This window comes from Herpailurus yagouaroundi, unplaced genomic scaffold (genome assembly GCF_014898765.1).
Source record: "Herpailurus yagouaroundi ecotype Mexico unplaced genomic scaffold, PumYag 218, whole genome shotgun sequence".
NCBI lineage: Eukaryota > Metazoa > Chordata > Mammalia > Carnivora > Felidae > Herpailurus > Herpailurus yagouaroundi.
In genome coordinates, this window is record NW_024412449.1 from 19,171 (window position 1) to 29,119 (window position 9,949).

The 9,949-nt window shown below is 39.7% G+C and overlaps 1 pseudogene; it reads right to left on the bottom strand.

Moving 5' to 3' along the window:
• Positions 1-5,982: 5,982 nt before the first annotated feature.
• Positions 5,983-7,326, bottom strand: LOC121018297 (heterogeneous nuclear ribonucleoprotein A1-like; annotated as a pseudogene).
• Positions 7,327-9,949: the final 2,623 nt, after the last annotated feature.

Genomic DNA, 9,949 nt, shown 5'->3' on the forward strand with positions numbered 1-9,949 from the left:
AAATTTTTTTCCCAAAAAAAAATTGGGGGGGAGAAATTCTTATCTTTATTATCAAGCCCAGCCTGCAGCTCCCCCACCCAAGCCTAGCCCACCCAAGGCAGACAGCTAGTAGGGGTCTGTATGTGAGACAAGAAGAGGTACCAGTTCTACTCAAAATGTGTGCACTAACTGGACTGGGGACAGAGCCTAGACAATCTGGATGGAGGGTGGGTCCTGTGGGGTCATGCCCCCAGCTGCCACTCCTGCCAGGACCACAGGAGCTTGTACCATCTGAGAGATGGGAGCCACGGGGACGCCCTCAGCGGCAAAACTGAACCAGGTGGCCCTGGGGCCAGCAGCTACAGTTTAGTGTTACCTTCCTTAATGCTGCTATTCAGCAGCTCAATGACTGGGGCTCTGCAGATGATGAGCAGTTTCGGTCCCAATGGGCCAGGGGAGGCTGCTCTGTCAGCCCTGGGGAGAGGGTTTCTACCTCCCAGATGTACTCCCCATCAGGCTGCTCGGCAACAGGATGTTTTGCAACCTCTGGCTGGTCTGCAGCATTTCCAGAACCACTGCTGGCCTCACTGTCACCTGCTCCCCAGGGCAGCACACCAGCAACTAAAACACATATAATATAAAATTCACTATTTAAATCATTTTAAGTGTACAGTTTAGCGATATTAAGTACATTCATGTTGTTGCACAACCATCACTGCTATCCATCTCTAGAACTCTTTTCATCTTGCAAAACTGAAACTTTGTATCCATCAAACAGTAACTCCCTATGAACTCCTCTTCCCAGCCCCTCACCATTCTAACTTTTCTTTCTCGCTTTCTTTCCTTTCCTTTCTTTCCTTTGCCTTCTTTTCTTTTCCTTCCTTCCTTCCTTCCTTCCTTCCTTCCTTCCTTCCTTCCTTCCTTCCTTCCTTCCTCTCTCTCTCTTTCTTTTATGTTCTTTTCTTTCTGTTATTTCCCCCTTTTCTCTCATGCCCCATGCTTTGAAAACTACCATTATACTCTACTACTAAGAATTCAGCTTTTTTTTCTGCTCAAGATTCCATATATAAGTGAGACCATGCAATACTTGTCTTTCTGAGTCTTGATCATTTCACTCAGCTTTATAATGTCCAGATTCATCCATATTTTTGCAAATGGCAAGGTTTCCTTTTTCTTAAAGGCTAAGTAATATTTTACTGTATATATGACCACATTTTCTTTATTCATCCATTGAAAGACATTTAGGTTGTTTCCGTATCTTGCCTATTGTGAATAATTTTGCAGTGAATGAACATGAGAGTGCAAATACCTCTTTAAGGTAGCAATTTTATGTCCTTGGATATATATTCTAAGTGGGATTGCTGGATCATATGGTTGTTCTCTTTTTAATTTTTCAAGGAATATCCATACTGCTTTTCATAATGGCTGTATCAGTTAACATTCAGCAGTATATAGGGGTTCCCTTTTTTCCACATCCTTACCAAAACTTCTCTTTTCACTTTTTTATATTAGCCATCCTAACAGGTGTGAGGCAATATCACTTTGTGGTTTTCATTTGGTTTCCTGCTGATTAGTGACTCTGAACATCTTTTCACACACCTTTTGGCCATTTGTCTTCTTTGGGAACATGTCTGTTCAATCCTGCCCATTTTTACTTTTCAAGTGTTTTTTTTTAAGTTTATTTATTTTGAGAGACAGAGAAAGAGAGCATGAGCAGGGGAGGGGCAGAGAGAGAGAGAGAGAGGGAGAGAGAGAGAATCCTAAGCAGTCTCTGGACTGCCAGTGGAGAGCCTGATGTGGGGCTCAAACCCACAAACCATGAGATCGTGACCTAAGCTGAAATCTAGAGTCAGACACTTAACTGACTGAACCACCTAGGCGCCCCACTTTGCCCATTTGTTAAATTGGGTTATTGGTTTTTTGCTACTGAGTTGTAAGAGTTCCTTATGTTTTGGATACGAATCCCTCACTGAATGTATGATTTGCAAAAGTTTTCTCTCATTTTATAGATTGCTTATTCATTTTATTGGCGTTCCCTTTACAGTGCAGAAACATCAATTTGACATAGTCTCACTTGTGTTTTTGCTCTTGTTGACTATCCTTTTGGTGTCTGACCCACAAAATCACTGTCAAGACCAATGTCAAGGAGTTTTTCCCCATGTTTTCTTCTAGAAGTTTTACAGTTTTAGGTCTTAAGTTTAAGTCTAATCTTTTTTTGATTGGATTTTTGTATGTTGTGTAAGGTAGGGATCGAATTTCGTACCTTTGCATGTGGATATCCAGTTTTCACAACATCGGTTACTGAAGAGGCTGTCCCCTTTCCCCGCTATGTATTCTTGATACCTCTGTCAAAAATCATTTGACTGTGGAAACTTTGTGTTGTGTGGAGCAGTGTTAGCCCCGCGGTCAGCCTTTTACGGGTCTTCAAGCCTTGAGTCTGTCTTTTCCTCAAGACGAATGATAAGCCAGACTTGTCCAAAGTGGAGAAGCTTGACAGGTCAAAATGGAAGAAAATGAAACTAAAGAAAAAAATACTCTTTCCTCAAAGGAAACTATCTAGCAAGAGAAAGAGTTGTTGAAACATCATAAAATGGGGATCCTTGAAGAGCAAATTCAGCATTGCCTGAATGTTTGGTTTGGGGCTTGTTTTTTTTGGTAAACCTATGTGTTTGTAGAGATTGTAGGCACCTTCTGATGTCTTCTTACTTACCCTTACTCCTTGGCTAAGAGGTCAAGAGTAGCCAGTGTTCCCTTATGTTTGTTTTTAAAATTTCCATTGGTGCATAAACTCCAGCTGGCAAATGCTATCAATAATCTCAGCATTGATGACTTTTGTGTGTGAAGTTCTTTCACCTCCTACGGGATAAGCCACTTTTAACCTTCTGCATTGGGTGCCTCCATTGTTCCATAAACTTCATGATGTGGCATGTGTTTATAGCTTCTCACAGTTTATTTTCATTTCTAATGTACCCACAAAATAATAAACATAATCCAAAAATTATTTGTGTATGATTTTATTTCTGGGTTCTCTATTCTGTTCCATTGATCTATATGTCTATTTTTATATCAATACCATACTGTTTTGATTACTATAGCTTTGTAATATAGTTCAAAAGCAGGAAGTGTGATGTCTCCAGCGTTGTTCTTTTTGCTGAAGATTGCTTTAGCTCTTTGAGTCTAATTTTGTTCCATTAAATTTTAAGATTTTTTTTTCTAATTTTTGCTTCTATTTCTGTTAAAACTGCTACTGGAATTTGGACAAGTATTGCGTTGAATCTGTAGTTCATTTTGGCTGTATAGACATTTTTAAAAAAAAATTTACTCCACCATTATTTTTTTTAAGTTTATTTATTTATTTTCAGAGAGAAAAAGAGAGTACAAACAGGAGAAGGCCAGAGAGAGGGAGAGAGAGAGAATCCCAAGCATATTCTGCATTGATAGCTCAGAGCCCACTGTGGGGCTTGAACTCATGAACCATGAGATCATGACCTGAGCTGAAACCAAGAGTCAGACGCTTGAGCCACCCAGGTGCCCTGGCATCCCGGATCGATAGACAATTTTTTTTCTTTTTTTCTATTTTTGTTTTATTTAATTTACATCTAAGTTAGCATATAGTGCAACAATGATTTCAGGAGTAGATTCCTTAATGCCCCTTACCCATTTAGCCCACCCCCCTCCCTTAACCCCTCCAGCAACCCTCTGTTCTCTATATTTAAGAGTCTCTTATGTTTTGTCCCTCTCCTTGTTTTTATATTATCTTTGCTTTCCCTTATGTTCATCTGTTTTGTATCTTAAATTCCACAAATGAGTGAAGTCATATGATATTTGTCTTTCTCTGACTAATTTCACTTAGCATAATAATACACTCTAGTTCTATCCACATAGTTGCAAATGGCAAGATTTCATTCTTTTTGATTGCCAAGTAATACTCCATTGTATATATATGTACCACATCTTCTTTATCCATTCATCCATCGATGGAAATTTGGGTTCTTTTCATACTTTGGTTATTGTTGATAGTGCTGCTATAAACATTGGGGTGCATGTGCCCCTTTGAAATAGCACAGCTGTATCCCTTAGATATAGACCTAGCAGTGCAATGTCTGGGTTGTAGGGTAGTTCTATTTTTAATTTTTTGAGGAACCTCCATCCTGTTTTCCAGAGTGGCTGCAGCAGTTTGCATTCCCACCAACAGTGCAAAAGGGTTCCTCTTTCTCTGCATCCTCGCCAACATCTTGTCATTGCCGGAGTTGTTAATGTTAGCCATTCTGACAAGTGTGAGGTGGTATCTCAGTGTGGTTTTGATTTGTATTTCCCTGATGATGAGTGATGTGGAGCATTTCTTCATGTGTCGGTTGGCCATCTGGATGTCTTCTTTGGAGAAGTGTCTATTCATGTCTTTTTCCCATTTCTTCACTGGATTATTTGTTTTTTGGGTGTTGAGTTGGATAAGTTCTTTAGAGATTTTAGATACTAACCCTTTATCTGATATATAATTTGCAAATGTCTTCTCCCATTCTGTTGGTTGCCTTTTAGTTTTTCTGATTGTTTCCTTCACTGTGCAGAAGCTTTTTATGTTGATGAGGTCCCAATAGTTCATTTTTGCTAGACATTTTTAAAATATTAATTCTTTCAATCCATAAACATAGGATATCTGTTCATTTATTTGTGTCTTCCTCAATTCTTTTCATTAGTGTTTCACAGTTTTTAGTGTAGTTTTGTAGTTTAGTGGTTTCAATATCTTTTACCTATTTGGTTACATTTATTCCTAAGTATTTTATTCTTTTTGATGCTAGTGTACAGGGGATTTTTTTTCTTAACATCTTTTTTGGGTAGTTTATTGTTAGAATATAGAAACACAATTGATTTTTGTGTATTGATTTTATATCCTGTATCTATTGAATTCATTTATCAGTTCTAACAGTTTTTTTGATGGAGTCTTTAGAGTTTTCTATATAAGATTATGTCATCTGCAAACAAACAGTTTTACTTCTCACTTTCTGATTTGGATGCTTTTATTTCTTTTACTTGAAATGCTCTGGCTATGAATTTCAGCACTATTTTGATTAGAAGTGCTGAAAGTGGGCACCTTTGTCTTGTTCCTGATAATAGATGAAAAGCTTTCAGCTTTTTGCCATTGAGTGTCATGTAAATGACAGAGTGGGCTTGTCATACATGGCCTTTTTTTTATGTTGAGGTTGATTCCTCCTAATTTGAGAGTTTTTATCATGAAAGGATGTTGAATTTTGTCAAAAATTTTTCTGCATCTATTGAGATGATCATATGATTTTTAAAAACTATATGAATAAATAAAGATTTCTTTTTTTTTAATGTTTACTCATTTTTGAGAGAGACAGAGACAGAGTGCAAGCAGGGGAGGGGAAGAGAGAGAGGGAGACACAGACTCAAAAGCAGGCTCCAGGCTCTGAGCTGTCAGCACAGAGCCCATTGTGGGGCTTGAACTCATGAACTGTGAGATCATGACCTGAGCCGAAGTTGGGCACTTAACCAACTGAGCCACCCAGACACCCCTAAAGATTTCAATAAATACAATTACATAGACAATTATAAAATCTAGTTTTGTGGTAATAATGGTTTATAACTGAACTTTTTGTTTTCTACATGTTTTAGCAGGTCAATAAAACTTTTAAAAAGATTTTATTTTTAACTAATCTCTTCACCCAATGTGGGGTTCGAGCTCACAACCCTGAGATCAAGATCACATGCTTTACCAACTGAACCAGTCAGGCGCCCCTCAGATTAATAATTTTTATTTATTTGTTTATTTACATTTATTTATTTTTGATAGAGACAGAGCACAAGTCGGGGAGGGACAGAGAGAGAAGGAGACACAGAATCCGAAGCAGGCTCCAGGCTCCGAGCTGTCAGCACAGAGCCTGACGGACGCGGGGCTCGAACTCACAAACCGTGAGATCATGACCTGACCCAAAGTTAGACGCTTAACCGACTGAGCCACCCAGGTGTCCCTTTATTTATTTTTTTAAAAAAGACACATTTATTCATCATCGTGATCAGATTATTACATTTAGCAATCAATAGCATGGGTGCAAAAAAAAAAAAACTACATTAAAACCCTTTTTTGGAATGCTTTATACTTTCCGCAGAACAGAAACTAAAATAACCTCTTATGCAATTTCACAAATACAGCCTTTGAATTTTTGTCCATACACATGAGTATTGTCTAAAACATGTCTTCTTTGTAGCAGCTAGGCCCCACCACCACTGTGCTTGACTGAGCTCAAAACTCTGTTGTAACCTGTAGCTTCCCTGTCACTTCTCTGGCTCTCCTCTCCTGCTAAGCTCTGTTTCCTGGAAGTAATTAAAACCTTCTGCCACTCCCATAGCCACTGCTGCTGCTGGAACCACCATAGCCACCTTGGTTTCATGGTTTGGCAGAGTATTGGCCTCCACAACCATACGGGCCAGGGCTTCTGCCTCCAAAACTTCCTCCTTGTAGGGGCCCAAAATGTCAAGATTGATTGTTGTAATGGCCAAAATCATTATAGCTTCCACCACCTCCACAGTTGCATCCATCATTACCAAATCCGTTACAGCCGTCCCCATTGCACCTATCCACCAGCACCTCGACTACCACCAAGGCCACCTCGCCCACTGAAGTTTCCTCCACGGCCGGAGCTGTCATTCCCACCAAAACCACCTCTACGGCCACCACCAAAATTTCCAGAACCACTTCGACCTCTTTGGCTGGATGAAGCACCAGCCATCTGTTGCTAAATAGAGGTTTCCTTACTTCACAGTTGTGGCCATTCACAGAAATGTGGCCATTTCTGAATGACAGTCTTGTCTACAGAGTCATGGTTGCCAAATGTTACAAAAGCAAAGCCTCTCTTTTTGCCACTGCCTCGGTCGGTCATGATTTCAATCACTTCAGTTTTCCCATGCTGTTCAAAATAATCTTTTAGGTGATGTTTTTCAGTGTCTTCTTTAATGCTACTGACAAAAATCTTTTTCACAGTTAAGTGGGCACCAGGTCTTTGAGAATCTTCTCTCGAGACAGCCCTCTTTGGTTCTACAACTCTTCCATCCACCTTGTGTGGCCTTGCATTCGTGGCTGCGTCCACCTCTTCCACAGTGGCATGCACACGTGACAAACCCAAAGCCTCTGGAGCACTTGGTGTTGGGATCTCTCATTACCACACAGTCCGTAAGCATTCCCCACTGCTCAAAATGGCTCCTCAGAGTCCCATTGGTTGTTTCAAAGCTCAAACCTCCGATGAAAAGCTTCTGCAGCTGTTCAGGCTCTTTGGGAGACTCTGACTTAGACATGATGGCGGTGGGAGGGGAGACTTTCACAGTGCTTACTCGGCGGCGTCCACGGGCAGAAAGACCAGATTAACAATTTAAAAATTTTATTTTTCTAAAAGCCAGTATTATTATAACAGTGTTTATCTCCACATTTGGCTTTTTTTTTTAATAATTAAACAAACTAATACATTTAAACGAATTGTTCCTGTATGCTTTTGGACGCACACATATCAGGATGCAATGTTGTGACATCAACAACCAAACTTTGCTGTTAAAGAAGAGGTTAAACTGGTATAAATTCAAATTAGATTATAACCTTCAGATGTTAAATGTAACCTGCATGGTAACCCCAAAGAAAAATACTGTAGATTGATTATACACAAAAGGAAATGTGAAATTACACATTTCATTTAAAATTTAATCACAAAAGAAGACAGTAATTCAGAAAATGAGCAACAGAAGAGTTATAAGGCATTTAGAAAACAACAAAATTATACAAGTAAGTTTTTCTCTTATCAGTAACTATTTTAAATAGAAGTGGATTGAACTTTCCAACCAAAGGAGATTAGCTGAGTGGATAAAAACACATGATCCAACTATATGCTATCTACAAAAGATTCATTTTAGATCCCAAAACACAAATAGATTGAAAGTGAATATATGGAAAAATACTGCAGAAATAGTAACCAAAAGAGCAGGGATGTCTAAACTGATATCAGACAAATTATACATTATTTTTTAAATGCTTATTTATTTTTGAGAGAGTGCACATGCATGTGAGCAGGGGTGGGGGAAGGGCAGAGAGAGAGGGAGACAGGATCTGAAGTAGGCTCTGTGCTGTCAGCGCAGAGCGTGATGTAGGGCTCAAACTCATGAACCCTGAGATCCTGACCTCATGACTTGAGCCAAAGTCAGATGCTTCACTGACTGAGCCACCCAGGTGCTCCAAACCAAGTATACTTTATAAAGTTTCCAAAGAAACAAAAAAGAATATTACATGTTAATAAAACGCTCAGTACAGCAAATATATATAACAGTTGTAAATGTTTACATGTCTAATGACAGATCATCAAAATATGTGAAGTAAAAACTGACAGAATTCAAGGGAGCAATAGTTCTGCAATAATAGTCCAAGACTTTACTGTACCACCACTCTCAGTGTAGATGCAACAACCAGACAGAAGATAAGTAAGCAAATAGAGGGCTTACTAGAATAAACTAAGGTAGATCTCACAGACATCCATAGAACACTCTACCCAAGAACAGCATACGTATTCTTCCCAAGTGCACTTAGAACATTTTCAGGGTAGACCATATGTTAGGCCTCCAGTTAAGTCTCAGTAGCTTTAAGAAGACAGATACCATGCAAAGTGTCTTCTCCAGTCACATCAGAATGAAGTTAAAAATCAGTAACAAAAGAAAAACTGGAAAATTCACAAATTTGCTGAAATTAACATATCCTTAACCAACAAATGGGTCAAAATAGAAATCACAAGGGAAATTAGAAAATACTTAGAAGCGAATGAAAACACAACAAACTAAAATTTGGAACAGTGAGAACAGTGCTAAGGAACAAAGCTATAAATGCTTACATTAAAAAATCAGAGTGACATTAGCATCACGGTGGCATAAGACATTAGTCTTTTCTCTCTCCCTTTTTAAACAACTAATTAGACATTCATCCACAAGCAAAATTTCTCAGTAAGAAGTGTTGGACCCAGTTTAATATGCCAAGAGACCTGGATAACTCTTGCCCACCAGTACATCTAAAAACAGGCAGACAGATTTTGGATCTCGGTAAAGATTTTAGAGTCAGCAAAACTGCTGCACCCCCTCTCAGTGGCCAAGAAAAAAAGCCTGGAGAATGCTGACCTGGAAAGATATCCTTGGGTGAGAGAGAACTTATAGAGGTTCAGCCTGCCTGAAGGGAGATTCTAGAACACCACTAGAGCAGGAAAGATATGAGTTTGGTCATAGTGGAGAGGGAAGAACTCTGCCAGAGCCACCCTTCCAACCAAAAGAGACACTGCACAGGGCCACACTGTTCATCCATGGTGACCTCTCCTGTGGAGGAGGTAGAAATTGGTGAGTTCCTGGCTACCTTACTTGTGTGGCGGTGACTAGAGAAATCTGTTTGTATCCAACAACATGCAGCCCACTAAGGTGAGACCTCATGACTAAGGGGAGGCAAGACGAGTAAGAAGCAGATAAGAACATCAAAGTAATTCAGTTCCTGGTGACTACTTCAGGACTTCAGCATGAACTCTGCTGATAAGGCTCTGGGAGTACAACCACATTAAGATCTCCCCACTGGGTCCACAGGCACTCGTATGCCAACAGTACTAACGCACACCTCCCAACATGCACACGCATGTGCACACACACACTCTGTGACAAGATCCTTGTGTGCTCCCAAGTGCAATGGTAATAGAGGTCCAGTAATCAGAGTACTCTCAGGAAAATGGAACAGGGCTATGGACAAGGGAGAAACCACCACTTTTTGGAAAACCAAAGAGAGGCATCCAGCAGCAAGCCTGGTGACTTCTAAGAACAAGAAAAGATGTAAAAGCTTAAGAATTCTGCCACAAGAGGAAGAAAAAAGAGTGGGGCAGGTCTACTCATTCAAAAGCTGAGGAAAACCCACATATAGCAGCACCAATCAACAGTACCCCATATGAAGGCA